This window comes from Kogia breviceps, chromosome 15 (genome assembly GCF_026419965.1).
Source record: "Kogia breviceps isolate mKogBre1 chromosome 15, mKogBre1 haplotype 1, whole genome shotgun sequence".
In the NCBI taxonomy this organism is placed as follows: Eukaryota; Metazoa; Chordata; class Mammalia; order Artiodactyla; family Physeteridae; genus Kogia; species Kogia breviceps.
This window is the reverse complement of record NC_081324.1, coordinates 5,033,345-5,056,662: the sequence shown is the minus strand read 5'-3', so window position 1 is coordinate 5,056,662 and position 23,318 is coordinate 5,033,345. Positions and strand designations below refer to the sequence as shown.

The 23,318-nt window shown below is 36.5% G+C and overlaps 1 long non-coding RNA gene across 1 annotated transcript; it reads left to right on the top strand.

The window, feature by feature from the left end:
* The first annotated feature begins 234 nt into the window (after positions 1 to 234).
* Positions 235 to 897, top strand: LOC136792709 (uncharacterized). Its single transcript, XR_010836917.1, has 2 exons — positions 235 to 406; positions 712 to 897. It is a non-coding gene; the product is annotated as an uncharacterized lncRNA (long non-coding RNA).
* Positions 898 to 23,318: the final 22,421 nt, after the last annotated feature.

Genomic DNA, 23,318 nt, shown 5'->3' with positions numbered 1-23,318 from the left:
TATCTCCCCAAGGAGATATATACACACACACATACACACAGTCATACTATAGCATAGTATATATTGTTTTTAAACCTTTTTTTAGAAAAAAAACATATTTCTAGGAAGTCTTTTGTACTTGAATCTTTGTATGTACTCCTGAATTTTAATTTTTTGTCTATTTGTTTATATATGTAGGCGTCTTCTGTCAACTTCCTCTGCTCTATGTCATTATGGGTGTTTTATGAGGTTTCAGCTCTTTGATATTACTATTTTTCTCTACCTACTCTTTGAGGTTCATAGTCAGTTGATGGATGGCCTGAGCTGAAAATGTCATTTGCAAATGCCAATGTCATCTGCCATTGAGGTCTGATTATGGAGCAGCTGGCCATCAGGGGACTGTCAGTTCACTGTCCAAGCACCAAGAGTGAGTCTATGCCTCCTGGTCTCCTGGTCAACCCCAGGCTCAGGAGAAGAGAAGGCTCCTCCCACTTAGCCACTGTCTTCTCTTGCCCATGTGGTCAGGGAATCCAGACAGATCCCAGTGGAAACAAGTGTTTCACTACCTTTGGTAGATACACAGATATATTCAGTCCCACCAGGGACTGTCATCCCTCTGTGCTTCTCTAATGCCTGCCTCTGCCTTCCCCACAGAGTGGGGAAAGTCCTGGACTCAGGCTGGAAGGGAATCGTTAGTCCTGGGACTTTCCTTTCTCTCCTCCACTCTACCAGAATGCAGAAATACCAGTGATCCATCTTCCACTACACAGAGATGGGTGTCTTCCTTGGAGATAAAAGAACAGTTTAATTGAATAAACCTGGATCCCTTAATGAACTCGAGAAGAGGAGTTGCCCATCTATCTCCCTGAAATGGGTGGACAGTGACATGACAGAAAAATAAACATCTATTTTAGACCACTGTGTTTTTTGGTCTTCTTGTTTGTGATTGGCAGGTGTTTACATCTTTATTTGTGTTAACTTCCCCCATAAGCTCCATAGATGAATGGCTCATACAGGATAATCTACCTAAAGGACCTTCTCAAGTTTTTGGAAATTGTGTCAACTTTTCTTGGATAAATCTCTTTTATTCAGCATCATCAAGAGAGTGTGATTGCTACTTGCTTAGAAATGAAAAGATGTAGTATCAATTCAAATTATTCTTTTCCAGACGAATAAGGATTCTCAAACCAGAAGAAAGTGAGAATAAATAATATTGTTAACAAAGCTTGCTACATTCAAGGAATCTGCCAATCAAAACACTATTTAAATTGAATTGAAGGATCTGACATTGAGAAGGCTGTATAAAATTTCTGTAAGAAAATACAATCCATGGATGGAAGTGTGTATAATAAGACTTTGGTAGGCAACAGTTTAGTCTGTGAAGGTCAGAGGTCACACTGTGCAAACCCAGCTTGTGTTTTCTAAGTGAGGGGATGATTTAGGGTAATATAATGTCCACACCATAGTCAAACATAAGATTTTGTCCAAGCACAATGATGTGGAAGGGCTCCCTAATTAGGACATCTAAATAATAATATATAATTTATGGTCTTGCCGGTAAACTCAGTGGCTCAGGCAGTGGGTTAGATAACCTACCTCAGGAAGCCATGCCCCTGACCTCTGACCTTGAAGACCTGACTCATCCTCCAAATTCCACAGTGAGATCCTTGGTGATACAGAAACCTGTGAACTATGACCCCAGAGATATCTCTCCCACCCCCAAATACACCTCATTCCAGTCATTTTAAGGATATGAACACAAGTGACATTCTTGAAAATAAGAGAAACCAGGAATAAAATAACTGAAGTGCCAAATTCTACATAACCCATGTTAAGCAGAAATGAGTATCAATCTCCCATTGCTCCTTTCCTGACATAAAATCAGAAAGCTCATGCCTTTATTTTCTCCTAATTTTTTCCTTTAAAATAGTTTCAACTTTTCTCAACCTGCAGAACCATAAATCTAATCCTTTCTATTTTCTTCTTTCTTGAGTTACTTGACTGCAGTGGCAGGTTTTGGTTATTTTTTCAAGAAATCTCTCATGAATATGTTGTCAATAAGCCAATGATTTACATTTACCCCAGTGTCCCTGTAAGGCAGAGTCCCTCACACCACCCTCCTTCGGGGCTTTCTAGTTGTTGGATCCTGTCCTACTGAGCTCTGTATTCTTCCCTTTTTTGTTCTTGGTATTCTTGACCGTTCTGTCAGAGAGGTTGTAAAAGCAAATGGATGTCTCACTTTTTTCTATGCAGTTTCTTCAAGTCAATTTTTTTTCCTACAAGATCTGTGGATTGCTGACTATGCTGACTATTTTTATTATTCCAAATAGAGATTTACTGTAGAAAACCGAGCAATTGTCTTCTCCTGTATTTTCATGTGGCATCATGTACTTTTAATTTTTAAATGTTGAATATTAAAATAAAAGGATCATATGAAAACAAAGGCATCTTCCTTAGGTTGCCGTTTTGCAGTGCTTCAAATAAAAAGGGAAAGTGGGCTACAGTGTTGAGTTCTAATAAAGGACTCAACTTTTCAGCATACAGGAAGGATAGGTTTCTGATAATGTAAAATTTTGGAAATTGTTTCTCAAAATGGAGAGAATTTCATTTCTAATGAAAAAACTGTATCTTGAAAATTATATATTGAAAATTATATACTAATGAAAGTGGCAAAGAGACAAGCTTATTCATTCAACAAATATTTATTGAACAGATGCTATGTTCAGACACACTTCTAAGTGCTGGGGATACAGTCATGAACAAACACGTAGAATCCTTTCATTGTAAAGACAATGAGCATACGTGAAGAGTAGTGGATATTAAATATTTAGGACACATAAACACCCATCTATCTGAGAAGATGCAGCCCAGTTCAAGTGAACTCAAAAACTCATTCACACTGAAATGTAAACAGAAGTAATGATCCTGATCTGATGTAGACAACAATGATATCAACTTGCCGGTCTCCTCTGCCAAATTGTGTAGATACTCTTACTCTTGAGGTCTTGTGTGTGGCACTCCATGTTATTTTCAGAGAATGCACCCGACCAGTTGGGAAGACGCAACACAATCCATTTTAGGCAAATTATTAGCCCTTTAGCATGGGTGGGTGTGTTGGTGGCATTTGGTAGAGAGCAGCCACCAGGAATAGCTTTCTTTCTCAGAACATTTGTGCAGTTATACATCTGATTCTGCTAACAGAGTGTCTTCTGTCCTAGGCTTGAAATCTTTTCCCTTCTCATCATCTGCCTCTAGGACACTGCTAGTTTTGCTGATTTGGGAGCAATCCATGCGTTCTGAGAGGGTGTTTTACCCTCATCGTCTCTGCAAGAACATCATCTCAGTTGATATTGTCTCCAATTTATAGATGACAAAACTAAAACTGAGAGATGTTAAGTCAATGAGAAGATGCCGTATGCATCGTAAGGGTCAGAACTGGGATTAAAATTCAGGGCTTGATCACTCCAAAGAGGATGGACATTCCTCCAGACCAGCGTTTCCCAGATCCTAGGGTGCATCAGAATCACTTGAAGAGCTTGTTCAAACACAGACTTCTGGACCCCTCCCCAGGGATTCTGACTCAGTCGGTTTGGGTTGGGGCCCAAGAATTTACATTTCTAACAAGTCCCAGGTGACGCTGACACTGCCGGTCCAGGGACCTCACTTTGAGAACACTGATGGATTCCACGCTGGCCCAGAGACTCTCTTCTGCTTTTAGAAAGTTTGAAATTTGAACTTTGAAGTTTTCATTTCTGTTATTGTTTTTACCTAGGGTTACCTGGTAGGTGTGAAAGCAGAAACAAGACAAGGTCTCTGGGAACCGTTTCCATTCTCTGAGGATTTGCCCCCCTCCATCTGTCACAGGGTGGGGTTGAAGGAACAATCGTAGACAAAGTTTTCCACTGTTGAGAAGCAACAATTACCTCTTTTATAATTACAATAGAAAGGGAATTAAACAGCTCTGTCACATTGATAGTGGCTTGTAGAGTGTACTTAACTCTCATGAGTTTCAAACAATGAGCATTATTGAGTCACTCGGGGTTAGCTCTTTCTGCATAACCTGTTTTCATCTGAATTTGGAATACTTCTCTGGCAGCTTGCCAGGCCATAGACATATAGCTCTTAAAAATCTCAGAAGATACATTGCCAAATACTTTTTATTTCACGACAGTTGAACTTCAGTGAAAATGAAAAGGAGAACAAATCTCTTGGGTCTTTTCTTTCTAAAAAAATTATTTGGGGAAATATCCCATCTGCAGACACATGTCATTTCTAAGAATCCAAAAGGCTCATCAAGATGTGCCTTGCAAAGATACAGACGTCCAAAACATTTTGTAATCTAAAAACATTATAAGTTAATTTCTCATACCCTGTGTATTAAGAATTTAATCAGTAACTCCTGAGTAATTAATTTTTTTCCTAATACCCTCCGGGCCCTCCGGGTGGTTATTTGTGACCTTCTCTTGGATGGGGCCAAATTGAAGGTTATCTCATTGTCCTTCAGTGTGATGGGAAGGAGGTAAGACGAATAAAATTTCTAGATTTTGGAGGGAAAACAGATCCTTTCACTAAGTGCTTGAGCATGATCCTCTCACATTTAAATTGGTATCTTGTGTTTTTCATCTCAAATTTAAATAGTTATAAAGGACGTATTTTGCAATATTGACACACGAAATACAACTATTTTCTCTCACTTATATATACCATAGATTATAGACACCAGTATCACTCAATACTCATAATACTTTTAAAACCTACAGAACGGGCTTCCCTGGTGGTGCAGTGGTTGAGAGTCCGCCTGCCGATGCAGGGGACACGGGTTCGTGCCCCGGGCCGGGAAGATCCCACGTGCCGCGGAGCGGCTGGGCTCATGAGCCGTGGCCGCTGAGCCTGCGCGTCCGGAGCCTGTGCTCCGCAACAGGAGAGGCCGCAACACTGAGAGGCCCGTGTACCGCAAAAAGAAAACAGACATACAGGAAAAAATTTTTCTTTAACAGTTGTGAATTTTACAGTGTTGCATTTTCCTTTTTGAATTTCTATTTGCATATTACCTTCCCTCCAGTGTCCCATCCTAAAATAATATGCTTTAATTTTGAAAATATTTTACTAAACACATAAATATGTAGATATATATGTATTTGGTTGTATACTACACACACATATATAAATTTATATATATATGTATATAACTTAAAATGTTCTTGTGACACTAAATTGTTGTCAATTTTTTTCTTCTTAATTGGAGTAGCATTATAATTATTATTGGTAAACAGATAATCAAAACAACATAAATATATGATAGTTTTGTAAATTGCATAAGAAGCAAAATGTTATTGGAAATGTACCTTTTAATGAGACAGGAGGGATATATGTGTATCTTGATTAAAGAGTTTTTTGACACCTCAGAGAGGCTTTCTCCTTTGGACTATGGCCATAGTAAGACTCGGGAGACAGATTACCTGGTGCCGGTATTATTAGCTGTGTGATTGGGGGAAGTTAATTAACATCTCTGGGCTTCAACTTCCTCATCTACAATTTGGAAATAGTAATGTTACCTATCTCACAAGGCTCTTACGAATACTACGTGAGTTAATTTAAGAAAGGTACTTAGAACAATGCCTAGTATATATTATAGGTGATACATATTTTACCTATTATTTTGATTAATGTCATTTTGAAACTTCTACCTGGTTCAAGCCCCATCCTTATCCCCTTCACTGGGCTAATAACAACTCTTCATTAATATTCTGTCTTAAAGTTAATTTTCTTTAGGAAACATTCTCTTATTTGTATCTTCTGAAGCCTGTATTGTCCATTCCACAGCATTGATCACAGCTTTGTAATGGCATGATTCAAAAGTGCTTTCTTGTATAGGCGCTATGTCTTGAGAACTCTTGCATCTCCTTTACCTAAAGGTAGAAGACCCTCAATGTAAATGATTTTCCATGTATTTAAGTGATATGTAATCCACTAAAAACACTTGATATTGATTTGTTCTAGCATTTTCTTCACCGTGTTCCTTTTTGGTGTCATGACTAGAATAGTATTGTAACATAACTCAGTGTATGTTATGGCATTCTTACAAAAACTGATGGATTCAGTGGCTTTGACTATATAAACTTCTGCAAAGTGATGATGTTTCTGGAAGAAAAGAAATAGGCATTCACTAGCCTTATGCTCTGTTTTTATCCGGTATGGTTGCAAATGGAATTGTAGCCAGTGGCAGCTGCCCTGGACTGAAAGAGCTCTCACATTCCAACTGAATAGGGAATGATAAAGCCAGCCGTCATTCCATCATCATTCTGTAGCTACCCGGACATCACCATCAGCAAAGCTCTCAAAGGCACTCACTTGCTATGTGGTTAGTGCAGAGAAAGCTGAGGACTGATTCAAAGTTCTACCACCCAAAATCAGCCTTGATGAAAGCTCTTTAATGACTGATTGAAATCTACATCTCCGTGAAAACATCCATTCACTTTTCTAATAGATTAAGCTAGACCTCTTACTTATTATTATTTTTACACTGGACTAGTATTAGGTCTACAAAACTACTCATTTTTTGATTAGAAGAAATGATAGCTTACTCAGAATCCTTCAACAAGAATTTCAAGGACATAATGTCAAAGTGTTGGGATATGATCTTAGTTGGACAAATAAAAAAAGTTTTAGCATGCACTCAAGACATTGAATATACTGCCTTACGTGTATCGAGTCCTCGCTGAATATTTCTGTATATATTTAAAGATTTCCACACCTCTTCAATTTCAATTTAAAATATCACAACTTGACAAATAATGCTGTTAGCATTTTGAAAGCAAGACAATGTGGACCCTTCCTGTTATAATTGATCGTGGATCATTTTGGAAAGCTGTCCTCCACATGGATATATATTTACGTTAAAATGTAACAGTTTAATTTGTTCAGAGATTCCCCCAAGTGAAATTCAGCATGAAATAAACAAACCCATCCATAAATAAGTATAATAAATGTAAAATTGACTCCCAAAATCACCAGAATTAGACTTTTATGAGCTAATGATAGTCACTTTAATGATTGCTGATCTTACTAGGACTGAAAAATAATACTGAGTTTTTCTCTTAAACCTACGGGAAAGAGAAAATATGTTTATGTGAAATGGGTAATAAAATGTAACAAAACAATAGAAAAATTCTAATTTTATGAATAAAATGAGGCATGTAAAATAAATTTTGTGGGTTTTTTTTTTCATAAGTTGCTTTGGCTTAGAGTTCCCAGATACCCATTCAGAATTTTGAGAAGCAGTGGCTCTATATTTTACCCCGCCTCAAATTAAATTTAGTGTATTTAAGGAGTATATGGTATCTCTTTTTCTCTTTGTATGAAATCTCTCTCTCTCTCTCTCTCTCTCTCTCTCACACACACACACACACACACACACACACACACACACACAAACTTTCTATAGAGAATTTGAAATCTCTAAATAAAGGAGTGAGGTTTTAGTCTTTAGGGATATCCAAGAAAAAGAAGAAAGGCAAGATATTTTTTGGTTAGTAAGGTCCCTGAAATATACAAGATATGTTACCACTCATTCTGCGAAGATGCGTGATAAATAAATAAGCAAAGGAGGAATTTCCACCCTTCTTCCGGAAGTGTAGAAGTCCATCATTTTTGCCTCGTTCTACAACAGCTACTGAGAAATTTGGTTTATGACATTAAACAATAGTCAAAGCAGGTCCATATGGGAGGACAGCTTTCTATTTGATTGGGGCAAGTCAAGCTCTTGCTTATTTTTCACTATCATGGTGGTTTCTCTCAACATCCAGCAAAGACATTGATAGCACATCACGGGAAAATAGCATCTTATTCATATAATAAGCAGTAGGAATAGCACACAGTGAAGTGCCACAACCTCTAACTGATGTTCACTGGATTCCTGTTAAAATTGGTTTCTGAGCACAAGACCTTCGACATGAGAAATCTGGTAATAGGCTAACGGTAACGGCATTTTTATCTTGATTTTCTTCACTCATCACTATTTTCAGTGGATAGGATATTTAATACCTGAAATTGTAACTTGTGATTGTAATTACAAACTTATAGGCCTCTAGAAAACCACTGTTTATATGTGTGGTAAGCTACAGAACTACCTATCCAGATTCAGAAGCACAGAGGTGAGTTTGACCATGAAAGGGAAGTAACAAAACTCTGGTCAGGCAAATCCAGATTGTCCACACAGAGCGGGGAACTTCCCAGACTGAAACCCCTACTAGGAGCAGATCTTGGCACTAAAATGCTGTGAGATGAAGGAAGCGAGGCACCAAGAGGAAACGTCCGTAACTCTTCCATCCCATTTGTCTTTAGTAAATACTAGAAATCTGTGCCATGCATGACATTCCGTAACTTATTGATTGGGCCCTTTTAGAATGACAATAAATCATCCTTGACAGAGTTTCAGGAAACAGCTACCTTACCAAGTAATTAAATTTTTTTCTCAGACAAAAACTCTATTATTGAAAATTGTAAAGATAGAAATAATCATTTTTAGTTTTATTAAAAGTATCTTTAATTTAGTTAACTAACAAATTGGAAACAATAGTAGTAAAGATTCTACTTCCCATACAAAGCACCTCCATGTTAGTCAAATATAAAGGCATGATGTAAATTTTCTACATAGAGTAGAAAATAAAGAATGGGATGAGAAATGATATTAATATTATTGATTTCAAATTTTTTAGTTGACAATCACTGAAACTGACAAATTAACCTTTTCCTTGTAATATAATTTCAGTTTAGATTATTTGAGAGCTAATTCAGCACAATACTACAGAATTTCATTTTCAAGTTGATAAGGCACTTATTCTGAAAGCTATGATTTCAGGGGTATTATGAGTGTAGTTCAGAATGGACTAGCTTGTGCACTTCTTTCTTTTTTTTTTTTTTTTTTTTGCCAATTTAAAATACAGTTTTCTTTAAGACATTGCATTTTCCACTTACAATATAGTGCTTGTAAAGTGCAATGCTATTTTCTTTCCCTGTGCACACATTCCATGCTCAAGTATCAAGAATGCCCAGTTTACTATAGCAGCTCAACTTTAAAACTGCCGTGGAATTTGCTACAAATTTGGGTCCTTCCATGTTTTATGGAACAACGTGCATATATTTCTTAAACCTCCAGGGCCTCTTGTAGTCCTCATTTTGTCAACTTGTTTCTCCAGGATTCTATAACCTTTTCCATGTTTACATGAACTTTCATGGCTCTTTATTTTCATTTTTTCATGATCCTTTTTACTTTGTAAGGTATGATCACACTCGAGATGTTTTAAGGGCATCACTAGAATTCATTTTTATTCAAAGGACAGTAAACAATACTTCGCTGTTGACAGCATCACCAACTTATTTATTTATTGTAAACCTCTGCTCTTTTTGGTCCCCAGGTATTTCACATGTTAATTACACATTTAAAATTCAACAAACCCATGAGAGTGTAATTGTAAACTCATAAGGATGCTGTGACAGGCGTGGAGTAAATGTTCCTGTCTTTAGTCGTCACTTTTAATCAGTGACGACTAAATCATGTAAACAGCATGTTATTATCTTCCACTGTGATTTTACATGTCAGGTGCTCTTTTAAATTCTGTTTTTCTTTTAACCTTGGATATTTTGAGGCTATTTTATTAGGCGCAAACATATTTAGACTTTTTATACATTCCCAATGTATTGATTTTTTTCATATTATGAAATGTTTCTATCTCAGCAATCTTTTCTTAAGGAACACTGAGTCTGGTGGGGTTTTTTCGTATATTGTTCCCAGCTTTCCTTTGTTTCATATTTGCAACATATATCTTTTGAAATATTTTTATTTTCACCCTCTGTCTGTAGCTCTATTTTTAAAGGATATGTCTTATAAGAAGCTTATAGTAGATTTATTGTAAAATCTAATTTGATAAGGTTAGAGTTTTAATTGGATAATTTTACTCATTTATCTAATGTCATTACAGGTATATGTGCATAAATCTACCATCTTCTTTGCACTTTTTTGTCCCAACTCTTTATACTCCTTTATTTCTTTTTTCCTATTTTTCAAATAACCAAATTTTATTGTATTTCATTTTCTTCCTCTATTATATATTATTTTACTAATTTTTAGGGTTTGATATGGAAATCATAAAATCCATCATTAACATTAAAATCCAAATAGTAGACTTTTAACACTTAGTCATTGCAAGGACCTTAAAACAATTTAACTCTTGGTTTATTCTCTAACCAACTCCTATTTTTTCGTGCAATTGTTGTCAATTATTTTACTGTTCTATACATTCATATACCCAAGACTTTATCATTAATGTTTTATTCAATCAATAGCCATTTAGATGTATCCACATATTTACTTGCAGTGGGCTCTGTATTCCTTGTGGCATATCCATGTCTCCACCTGGGATCATTTTCCTTCTGTCTGAAGAATCCTCTAATTATTTCCTTTCATGCAGATCTGCTGTTCACTAATCTTCTAAATTTTCATTTATCTGAAAATGTGCTCATTTGTCTTTCTCTTTCTGAGGACATTTTTGCTATGTATAGAATTCTGGATCAGCATTATGTTTGGTTTTTTACTTTGAAGGTAATTATTTATTTTCTTAAACCTTCTATCTTTACTTGTTGAGAAGTCCATGTTTCTCTGGATGCTTTTAAGATTCTTTGTCTTAAATTTTAAGTTTTGCTGTGATATGCTTGTGTGGCGTTCTTTATATTTACCCTGTTTGGGGTTATAGAGCACTGCGAATATTTTTGTTGCTGTTTTTTTTTTTCATATTTGGGGGTGAGAGCGATTTCATACAATGCATCTTCAAATATGTTTTTATCCCATTTTTTTCCTCCCTCCTCTTTTCTCAGATTCCAATCACAGTTGTTTCAAGATCTTTTCTTTATATTCTATTTGTATCTTCCATGTGTGTCTGTATATTTCATGTTTTTATCTCTGTGCCTTTATGTGTATATTTTCTTCTAGCCTATTTCTAGCTTACTGTTCCTCTATCCATGTGTGTATAAACTAATGTTAAAACCATTTATTGTCTTGTTTCAGTTTTTATATTTTTTCCACAATTTCTCTTGATTACCTCTAGTAGTGTTTTATTTTCCCTTAATATTCTATATTACTCATGGTTATTTTAAAGTTCTCATTGGTGAATTGCAATATTGTCATGTCCCACGTGTCTATTTCTACACTTATTTTTATCTCTTGATTTTCGTCATTTCTTGTCTTTCTTATGCATTATTATTTCTGATTGAATAATGAGCTGTGTCTGAAACATTATAAAGATAATTTAAGCATCTAGATGACTTTATTTTCCCCCAGAGAGGAATTATACTTCCAGCAATGGAGTTCAGATGAGGTCAGATAATTTTGAACCAAGTAAGGACTGAGGTACTGGAATTTGCCTTTGAGTTTTTTCATAACTGGCTTACCAGGTTTGCTTTTATTCCTACATTGTGGGCATTATTGGGTCCAATATAAAATCCTGGTGTGCTTACCTAGGTACATGCTCCTTGGAGAATCCCGAATTCAATCATTTTTCACTCCCACTACAGCTCCTTGAAACCACTGAAAGCTCTACTCAGTGTCAGCTGCTCCTTAAAATGGGCAAATGCACCAATTGCAAAAGTATTGCCAAAGACCAAAGACAAGACTCCCATCCCTGGGCCTCCCTTTCCTCTAAAATGATGGGCCTTAATGTCAGTGCTGCTTTGGTTGCTCCGATGCATTTCAACAGATTCTTAAAATCACTTTTACAGCTCCTCTAGTTGTTATTGGTGTGAAGGCTGGTCTTCTAGAGGGAGATGTAAAATTTTTAAATATTTATTTTATAAAACAATCTAAAATAGGTCAATTAACCACTATTCTCAGTCTTTTCTAGTGTATATGTATAATAATCTGACTTTTGAATTAGAATGCATTAGCAAGTAATAATATAGAAACAAATCCAGTGTTGTATTAAGTCCCCATCTGACTAGCAAATTTTAGAAGTCTTGAGTAGGATTTTGATCAGTATTCCTAGGGAAGTCATTGGCTCTCAACCACTGAATACTGATTAACACAGAAGGATGCCAAAGACTTTAAACATTGTATTCAATTAGTGTTAGGAAAACAGAAATTTATAATCATTTCCAGAACAATTTATCTCAAATCATATAATGTATGTTAGTCTGGCAATCTTTTATAGACCATTATACAATGTAAATTAGATGTTATGTAAAGAAATATGAGAAAATAAAAATAACTTGCTTTCATGAAATCAAATAAATGAGAATGATTATATTCTTTATTGAAATTGTAGGCACATAAGGACAAGTTAGGAATTTAGAAAACCTGAATTTACTAAACATATTTCTTTTGGGTGATTGCTTTAATTATAAATTATTTTCCTTATTAAAAGTCATTTATATATACAAGATTGCTTGGTACATGTGATTACTTAAGTATTACTAATTACTTGAAGTGAATATGAAGAAGAGGATGCTTAAGTTATTGTCTTTTTTACAATAAATTGCTAATATTTATTCAGTGTTTCCAATGTGTTACACAATGTGTTATTTATGGGAAAGCACTTCATGGAACAATGAGGTCAAGTCCTTAATTTTACAAGTATGTAGACAGATGCTCACAAATACTAGCTGATTTTAAAGGGTGTTGATATTTCTTTTTGATAGAAGCAAGATTTAATTCCAGTTCTTAGGAATACTAAACACTTTTTCTCTCCCTTTGACTAGGTTGTACCGAATTTAAGCGTGTTGATAATCATTACTAATAAATTATTAATCAAAAGTGAAGATAGTACAATATTCATTTCACTAAATGAAGAAATTCTACTTGGTAATTTTTTTTCTTAATGGATAGGATGTGTTATTATATGGTAGTAATTGCTTTCTAAATTTATGGAAAAATTATAATTGTTCATAAAAATTTCAGGATAAATAGGTAAACATATTTTTTATTTTGAAAGAAAAATTGTGTATTTTGAGGATTTGTGAGATGGGCCAAGATAGGAAAAAAGAAAAGAATATGATACAACATTACATTTTCAGAAATAAGGTACTTCTTAGAAAATGTGTGGGGACACCATATCCGAAGAGCATAAATAACATTTTCTTCCACAAACTGATATTCGTGAATGTCATTCATTCATATATGTCATTTACACAAGTATTGCTTACTGTCTGTATTTGTTGAAACACAATTGCTAAGCAAACATTTTATTATTCACCTCCGTTTTCTGACAACAGATTTTTAAAAATAATTTGTACAAATTACCTGAAATTTATGGTTTTAGGTAAAATAAAAATTTTACACAGTAGGAAATCAAATATAATATCAACAGCTATATTAATCTTTGACTCTATACTCGTTCCTCCGACAGAATATATTTCTCTGACCTCTGACGTAGCTAAAATTTATTTCTCAGACTAAATGCACTCACTGCTACAAGCATTCAGCATCGCACTGAAGTTCTATGAACTTTACAACACTGTATCAAGACCGATAAATAACATTACTCTTTCTAATCTCATGAGAACTAAATCTTGCATAATGAACAAAGCACGAAAATAGTCACTTGAATACTTAAGGTTTTTATTTCTCTGGAAGATCAGAAAAGTAGTCTAGGATTTTGGTGTTTTCAGCTTTAAGTCGCACATAATGACTGCACTTCAAGTGACACTGTCAGGGTCACTGTTAGCATGAAGTGGTTATGAGACACTTGAATAACAGTAACAGCTTCCACTCACTAGCCAATGGCATGCGGATGTTCTGTGCTAGCGTGTCTCTGTTGTTGTTTACAAAACACCTAAAATCACCATTTGTAGAAAGAAATAATGAAATTTAGAGAAGCTAAAGCACTTGCTTAAAATCACACAGCTCCGTGACAGGCTTAGAACGCCAACCCAAGTGGTCTGAACCCGAAGGCTGAGTTACAATGTTATGATGCATCCACACTCATTCCTAAATGGCTTTCAGTTTAATTACTGATCATTTTACATGATAATATTCACCCTTACTGATGTCTTTTAATTCTCACAAAAACCTGAGAGAGGGATGGTCTTACTCTTATTTTACAGGTACACATGAGAGCTAGAGGTCCAAGTGTCTCCTATGCAGTGAAGCCAAATTCAGATCTACCATCCTCACGTCTGCCCCCATGGCTGTGTCCCTCACTCCTGCACAGATAACTCATTTCCCAGTCCCTGTCATTTCCTGTCCAAGCTACTTTACCATGCACACATTTTTGGAACAATTAACAGAGGAATCTGATAAAGCAAGGTTTATGATCACCCTTTTTATCAATGCTCCTCAGGCTTGGCTATATGTCCCCAGAACCTGGAGAAATTTTATAGATGCTTATACCTAGGCCTCAGAATTCCATCAGAATTCTGAATCAGCCTGGCAGTGGAGGTGAGCATCAGTATTAACTAATATTTCAAGGGCATCTAGTGGTCAGAACTCCTGGTCTACCAGCTTCAGCCACTAAGGCTGGCTGAGGTGTGGGTAAGTCCTGAGAAACCAAACTGCACCTGGTCTGGGGTCTCAGTGAGATTCTCAAAGTCCTAGAGCTGAACCCAGCACATTTGTTCTGCTTGGGTAAGGGCTGTACCAAGATAGAGTAGAATAGTCCTTGCTAAATTCAAGAAACAGCCCAGAGTTGCTGATTTGGTTGAACACTAATAAGTCAACCTGGAAATGCAGAAAGCAAGGTACCCGAGAAACAAATTGAGGATACAAGAAATTTGCAGGGAGACTTGCCTGGTGGCACAGTGGTTAAGAATCCACCTGCCAATGCAGGGGACACAGGTTCGATTCCTGGTCTGGGAAGATCCCACATGCCACAGAGCAACTAAGCCCATGTGTCACAACTACTGAGCCTGTGCTCTAGAGCCTGTGAGCCACAACTACTGAGCCCGTGTGCCACAGCTACTGAAACCTGCGTGCCTAGAGCCCATGCTCCGCAACAAGAGAAGCCACTGCAATGAGAAGCCCACTCGCTGCATGGAAAAGTAGTCCCCGCTCGCCGCAACTACAGAAAGCCCGCGCACAGCAACGAAGACCCAACGCAGTCAAAAATAAATAAATAAATAAATTAATTAATTAAAAAGAAAAAAGAAATTTGCAGTGGTCTTGAAGATTGAGGCTAATAACTAAAACTATAACATTTCCTTCTACCAACCATGCCTTGTCCATCTACATTACTCTTATAAGAGACTGTTGGACTCTGCGAGGCTGGGCTCCTGTTCTCAAAATGGGCTGCTCTACATGAGTTCCCTTCTATCTAATTTGTTACAGTCAACAGGTCTTATGGAACTTGTGATAAGAAAAGCTACTAGTAGAATAATAATCGAAAGTACTGAGTATTATTAATTTAACTCTGGATGATAAAAAATGAATATATCAAAGTTGTTCATTTAAGGAACTTACCAGCTGAGATGCAAATAAACAGTAGATAACATACAATTAATAACAACTAAACATGTATAAAGACATTATAATGTGGAGTAGGTTTGGAGCAATCATATTAGGACTTGGTACCTTTATCCTGAAAATGTGGTTATAGAGACAATTATAAGTAATGCCTGTTTTGTTAATTATTTTACCATATGATATTTCCTCTCTCAATCATCCAATAGTCAAAGTTCAAATTTGTAGGTTATAGATAAATAAGGCCTAAAAATGTGCCATAGCGTTTGTCAAAGTAGTAGTTCTTTTGATTTAAAGGAATGTTTAGTACAGTTAATAAGTTGATCATGGAGCATGTAATAATGTAAGAGGTGGAAAGGGCAAAATAAAAGCCTAGAAATTGCATGCATACTTGAGGATATTTTGAAAATGAATCATAAATCAGCCCATGTGCTTTTGTTATTTAAAAATATATTTTTTCAGTAAAGCAATTGCTTGTAGAATGATAAAACAACAAATTGATATATGAAATAAGACATTTATGTTTAGTTTAGAAACAGATTCTAAGCTGGGCCCTAACCATGATTTTTAGTCAGTGTTTTGTACACATCCTAGTTTTTGAGAAATCAAATTAATTATGTTTCATTTTTCTGGAGAAATTTGATTTTCTGTTCACAGAGTTTCCATCTATTTCCAACTAAGCAAGTGCATAAGGACTTGCATGAACGTACCACGTGTGAAAACAGGCTCATACGGAAAAGTATCTGCAGACAAATGCATAATTTTCGTAATTTTTGTTACTGTGTCAGGGGTCTCCAAGACCCCCTCCACCTTTGATGATTCCTTGGACTCAGCATATAGTCATACTCACAGTTATGATTTACTACAGTGCAAGGACACAAAGCAAAATCAGCCAAGGAGAAAAGGGCACATAGGCAAAATCAGGGGAATCCAGGTGCAAGGCAACAAGAGTTTTCGCCTGGTGGAGAGACTACACAGGATGCCCTCCATCCCTCAGCGACAAGATGGGATGACACATGTAAAAGTCTACAAGGAAACTCATTAGAGACTCAGTACCCACGTTTTTTATTGGAGGCTAGTTGCATAAGCACCTTCTGTCTAGCATGTACCAAGCTCCCAGTCTCTCAGAGGAAAGCAGCTTCAGCCTAAACTATATTATTTGCACAAAACGTTTAGACACAGTGAGTTATCCTTATCAAGGAAGGGTGGGAACTGTACTGCAGTTCAAGTTCCCAGACCTCATCCAAGGGCCAACCTTATAAGCAGGACTTTCTAAGGATCCAGTCTCAGGCCGGCTGTGTTAACTTTTTCTGCACAGTCCCTTTGATTTTGTGGTCTTGTTTGACTTGTGATTTAAGGTCAATTCACACGGGATACTCATATTTAGCAATTACAGATACATCAATTAATATAATGGTGAAGAAACAATAGTAATTTCCTTATGGCATTTTAAAGATTTTCTTAATCTACCTTAGAGAACAGGTTTTGGACTTTTTGGTGATTAGCAAAATGACATAAAACTTTCCTTCACACAGAACTAATCACTGAGTTTTTCTCAAAAGCAAGTCTTTTACTCCAAAGTAATTCAGCTGCATTAGTAATATTCTTCAGTTTTGAGAAATAAGTCCTTCTCTGTATATATTTTCAAGAACTATTTAAAGGGTCCAAGTCAAATGTGATAGTTCTTCTATTCAAGGACTTTGTAAAGAAAAAAAAGTAGTGACAGATATTACAGATAATGGCTAAATTTATATCAATAAAAATATTTTGAACACTCTTCGATCAAATCAACCACAATTTCTGCATAGATGAATTTTTGAAGTACTGATTTATTTGTTATTTACTTATGTGACATATCACTCTGGAGTATTAGAAGTTCAGACTCTCAAATTATCCATATGATATCAGCTACTTGATCTTCCTGTAAATGTCTCCTCAGATGAGGTGTTTTTTTATTACCTTGACCTTTAAATTCAGAATAACTTTGATTATAATTATTGTCTTCATGCAGTTGAAGTTGAGGTGATACTTAAAAGCTCAATATTAATTTCTCCAGCAATATTAAATTTTAGCAAACCATTCTTTTGACCCTAAATAGGGCTAAACGTTCTTAAGGAAGCAGGAGCGACAAGTCTTAAGCTGGTTAGGATGTGTATTTGTTTCAGAATCATTTACGCCAGCTGCTGTAACACTTAAATCACAAAAATCTCATCGGTTAAACACAACAGTGCTTATTTCTCACCCTCACAACACGCCAAGTGAGTCCGGCAATTGTCACAGATATTTGGGTTATTTTCATCTTAAGTTTCATCATTATCTTGCCCTGAGACCTCTTACAAGCACTGCCTAGTGAGAAAAGAGAAACGGTGCAAGCACACTGGATTTTTAATCCCTCAGCTCCAAAATGACAGCCTCACCACGCACAATCCATTCCTCAAATTGCCCATGTGGCTGAAGCCCAACTTCAAGGACGGATGGGGAAATGTATGGGAGCAAATGAAATATTTGGTCAGCATGGTCCTTCCTACACTTGCTCTTAATGTCCCTTTTCTTCTTTCCAAATGTGGAGCAAGAATTCCCTTTTCTTCTTTTTCAGGTCACTTACACTTTGTGATTTTGTATTCAGTAGACATCCAGGAAGAAACACAGACAAGGAAAAAGACAATTACCCAGTCTACTGGGGTGACTGTCACGATACAAGTTCCAACAGTGAGCATAGAAATAGAGGGAATGGTGCGGCTGACAAATAGAGAAGTTTGCCCAGGAAAAATGTCATTTAGACGAAAGTCCCATACCTCTTCTGACATTGATACTCTGATGTGAGAGATAGTTTGCCCACAGCTCAACCCAGCCATGCTTCTGTTGATGTTCTTTGCACCAACCCTACTGTTACTTATGAAGAAATACGGAAACAGTAAAGACTGAGGGGCTGATAGACAAAGTGCTTTCATTTTAGCCTCCAGAATGACCTTAAAACTCTTCAGAGAATCAGCTGTTTGCTACGTTCCAGGAGAACCCCCTATAATTAAATATAACAGTATATGACATAACTTTGCAGGTTCCTTCCTCTCTACTCTCCTAAGTGAAATCTATTTTCTAGCCAAACAGCTGTGCCCGACAGCTATGCTCTCTTTTACATCCATATGTTCCTCAAACTACTGCTCTGTCCTGGAGTTTGCTTTCTCTTCCTCTTCTACCCAAATTTTCGTTTTCTTTAAGATGCAATTCAGGTCCTACATTGTCACATATGCTTTCCTTGCTGTGAAATTTTTCTCAGCTCTCATGACTTCTAAGTATCACTTTTCGAATTTTCTTTCCAGCCTAAACTCTGTTTTCTCCATATTGGATTAAGACAGAGTATGAGAACACCATATGTAACAGCCCCTCAATAGGTATTGAATAAATAGTTGTTTTTAAAATTCAGCTATATATTTCAAACAGTGTCTAATTTAGATCAAAAGTTAGATTTGGGCTTGGTAATTGTATTATACTTTTATCTCTCTCTGTATAGAAAACCTTAAAATGAATAACCAGTTTTATAATTTAGCATTTTAGTATTAATATTTTGATACAATGCTATACATGCTATTTTACTGCCATATTAATTATTCTTTGAAGAGTTCTGTGTATTTATTAATAAGTTATTAGTTTTTGCAAAGTTCAGCATCATTCACCATACACAAAGTTATAAATCTGAGAGAGAAATATAAAATCAATATTTTTAGTGGTGTAAAAGATTATGAAGTTGTACAAGAAATTATAATTTGCAAAATTCAGGAACAATGTAATTGAAATGTAAAGAAAGCTGACATTTCAGTTTATAGGTGGAGTTTCAGCACTGGTGAATTATTAACTCAAGAACAAATAACGCATCAATCGCTATACTTTGAAATGATTTTAAACTCCCTTTTATTCACACTTTTTAAGATCAAGCCTGATGTTTAACTTGTATAATTCAGAATGGGAATGAGGACAGGAAATAGGGAAGAAAACCTCATGTTTTTATTCTTAACTTGATTCTGAACAACATTTGCAATCTATGATGCATTTATAATAAATTTCTTACATTTACAGCACTATTTTGTTGGGGCTCAGGAAGGGCCACCCGAAAATGTGCCACAATGACATATTGATTATTTTTAAAGTTACTCAAAAAATGGCCAATGCAAGAGGGACACTCTGACCCTCCATACTGTCCCCCTGAAAGCAAGAAATAAATCTCTCATGTGAAAGGTGCCCTCCATGCAGCTGGGGGTAGAAGGATACCCAGATCATCAGAAATAAGGAATTCAGGCTAAGAAGCCTGTAGTATAAACAAATCTTGTTACTTCTTTTACTACCTCAAGCCCAAACTCTGTTTAGATTCTTCACAAACTGAGCACCCCAAACCTGTTTCTTTGTCTTGTCACGTCCTCACAAATGCATTGTTTCTTTATCTAAATTATAAAAGCTGCCTGCTTTGACCACTTCTTAGGTCCCATTTCTATGAGACTCCTGTGCGCACAATTAAAATTTGTTCTTTTTTCTCCTCTTCATCTGTCATGTGTCAATTTCATTATTAGTGCAGCCACAAAAACTCAAGAGGTGTAGAGGGGGAAATTCCCCTCTCCTCAATAGTATTATCCTTAGAAAGTTTTCAACTTTATTATTTTAGTTAAACTGATTGTATAAAAATAGCTTCTCCATCTCTATGTTAGAGAAGAATGTATTTAGATCTGTTCTTCTCATAACCTATTTCAGGAGCACACACCAGGGCATATCCAGAGTCAGTGAGTGGAGACTTTTAGGCTTCCATTCAGTTTATGTGGGGCTGAGACTTGATGAGCGGCCTTGGTATCTTCTCAAGTATAGGTAAGTCTCTTCCCTGCTTCCTACTCCCTTTCCCATTCCGAGTTATAACACAAGTTAAATATCTTGCTTGGGCTTGAAAAGTGTGAATAAAAGGGAGTTAAAGTGACTATCAAATCATTTAACCGTATGAAGATTGATGGGTTATTTGTCCTTGAGTTAATAATTCACCTTTGCCTAAATCCCGTCTATAGACAAAAGTGCCAGCTCTCTCTGCATTTCATCTAATTCAGATGGATAGATGCATACGATGATGTCTCTAAGGCTTCCTCTTTTTCTTCTGTAGCGGCGAGGAACAGAATGATGAGGTGAAAGTTTATATGGAAATTGACATGTGGGTATGAATTATGCAGAGATTTAATCTATTGGAAATCTCAGTCAAGACCAGATAACATCAGCTCCAGATGCATGAAGAGACTTATGTGAGCTGAGGAGATGGGTCACTTGATCCATATGTCAGTTATGCCTATTGAGCAATTTCCAGTGAGCTATGGTCATTTTGGCCTGTTCTGCTATTGCATATTTTATACTTGGCCAGAGCTGACTTTGGTCCCCAAATAGAAGCTTCTTGGAATAGCAATTCCTCCACATAAGGTGCCTTCTATGCTAAATTTTTATTTCTCCTCTTTCTTACCTTTTTTCAAAAGCAAAAGTAAAGACAAAAGGCTAAGGATATAGGATTCCAATAGTGCTAGTTGAATTAGACTGTCAGGACTAGGGCTGTCCTGTACCACTAACTGGTGCTGGTGTTGACTAAACAAGCTGATGGGGCTGTTTTCTAGGATGTAAGTCTTCAAGGATGGAGAGATTCCACCCAACATGAAGTCCACTTGCTTCCAGGACAGATCGGTCAACTCATGAGTCTACCATAAAAGGAAAATATGATGGGCGGTGTATTTTGAAAAATTAAATGCAATTAAAAGAACCTTCAAATACTTGATGTCAATGAAATGTCCTTAGAACACTTTTCAGTTAAAGTATAAAATGTTATATTTATTGAATCTCTAGTCAATCTGTCAGGCGCCGGGCGTGGTTCCCCCCTTCAATCAGCAAAGTTTGGTAAAGTCTTTGAAGGTTTGTGTGTGGCCTCTGGGGAAGGTGACTTCAGCTGAGTCCCCTTTTGTGTCTCCCAGGGTCTGCTTTGTGACCTTGGGCAAAAGTTACTTAAAATTTTAATAATCCTCACCTGTAATAAAAACACCTACCTCTGGAGTTGTCTGGAGTAGATTGTTATGGTAGTAATATGCCCTGAGCAGTGCCTGACTTGAGATAGAACGCTTCTGCTTGTACGATTGTTTCAGATGAGGCCTGAAATTACTCACAACATGCGTGGCCGTGCAATTCTTCTACTGTTGCCCCAGCTGTCCACTTGGATGTTCTTTATTCAAAACTGCATTTAAAATAGGTTGTCAACTTATAAGACATTCTGATTTTACAGACTAGTTGCTTTTGTAATTAGTTTCTGTGGTCACCTGAAAATAATATTAAATACTTAAAAATAAACTTGGATGACAAATAGAATTATTTAACTAACACAAGGGGAAAAATCTAATTCTAATATATTCATACAATGCTGATCAGATTTAGCTTTTATGATACGTAGCTAAATTGTTTGTATATCGATTCAGCCACTATCACCAAGTGGCCCAAATAATAGTGCCATAAAAAAAGAGGAGTTGTATCTACTCAGAAGAAATGAAAAACAACTGTCCACACAAAGACTTGTAGTAAAACGATGATAGCAGTTTTGTTCATAATAGCCCCAAACTGGAAACAACACAGATGTCCATCAACACTTGAATAGACAAACGATCCATACAATTGAGTAATACTCAGCCATAAAAAGGAACCAACTAATGATACGTGAAGCAAGATGGATGAAACTCGAAATCATTGTGCTGCGTGAAAGAAACCAGTCACCAAGTGGTGTAACTATAATGTATATGTACGTGCACCATGCATTCCAGATGATTCTATTTATATGAAATACAAACTAATCCATAATAACAGTGAAGCAGCGGCTGCCTGTGTCTGGAGGGTAGACTACAAAGGAGCATGGGGTATCTTTGGGGGCTGATGAAACCATTCAGCATCTTGCTCGCAGCGCTGGTCTGCTGGGTGAAACAACTGTCAGAACTCATTGAACTGAATACGATAAATGGCTGTTCTCTTTGCCTGGCGCGCATTCCTTCTGTCTTGGGTGCAGGCGGAAGGGTTGGCCATTGCAGGTAGCATTTAGTATAGGGTCCTGTGCATTTCCACACCTCTCTTCCTGGTGAGACTCTGAGGAAGAATGGGAGCTGCTGTCCTTTGAACACTAATGTTTAATCCAGATCCTTATAACACACTGTTTGGATAATGCTTATCAAAGCAAACTAGATACTCACGGGTAAACAAGGCAAAGCTCCTGACCTGGAGGAACTCAGAGACTGATGGAGAGACAGCTAACATGGGGAGGAGTGGGGAGGCCATCAGGTGCTGATAAAGTGTTTGGCGCAGGTGGTAAGTGAGAGCAGAAGGCAATGATTCTTCAAGGTCAAGCTCAGTTTCCACTTCATTCTCGAAAGCTTCCCTGAGTCTCACCGGGAATTTCTTTCTCTCTTTCAATTTTTATTGTACTTATAGATTGTAGCATATATTTGGTTCTGATGAGATGTTGTGAATAATGTACTTTTCCTGTGTGCTTGGCTTATCTTCTACAGAAATTCCAGTTCAGCATGAGCTTAGAGCTTCTTTATAGTTCCTTTATCTCCAGAAGCTCATTATGCATGTAGGTGGAGGCCAGTAGCCATTTCTTACTGATCTCCGTGTGTTCTTGAGGACAGTTGTAATCCCTCCTTTCACTAAATAGGCTCCTATACATTTGAAAGGCTAGTCTGCCGAAAACCATTATAAATAGCATGATATATAAAAAGACCGTATATGTATAACTGCATCACTTTGCTGTACACCTGAAACTAACACAACGTTGTAAATCAACTATACTTCAATAAAAATTTTTAAACAAAAACAAAAACAAACTAAAAAGATATATGTGGCTTAAGGTCAG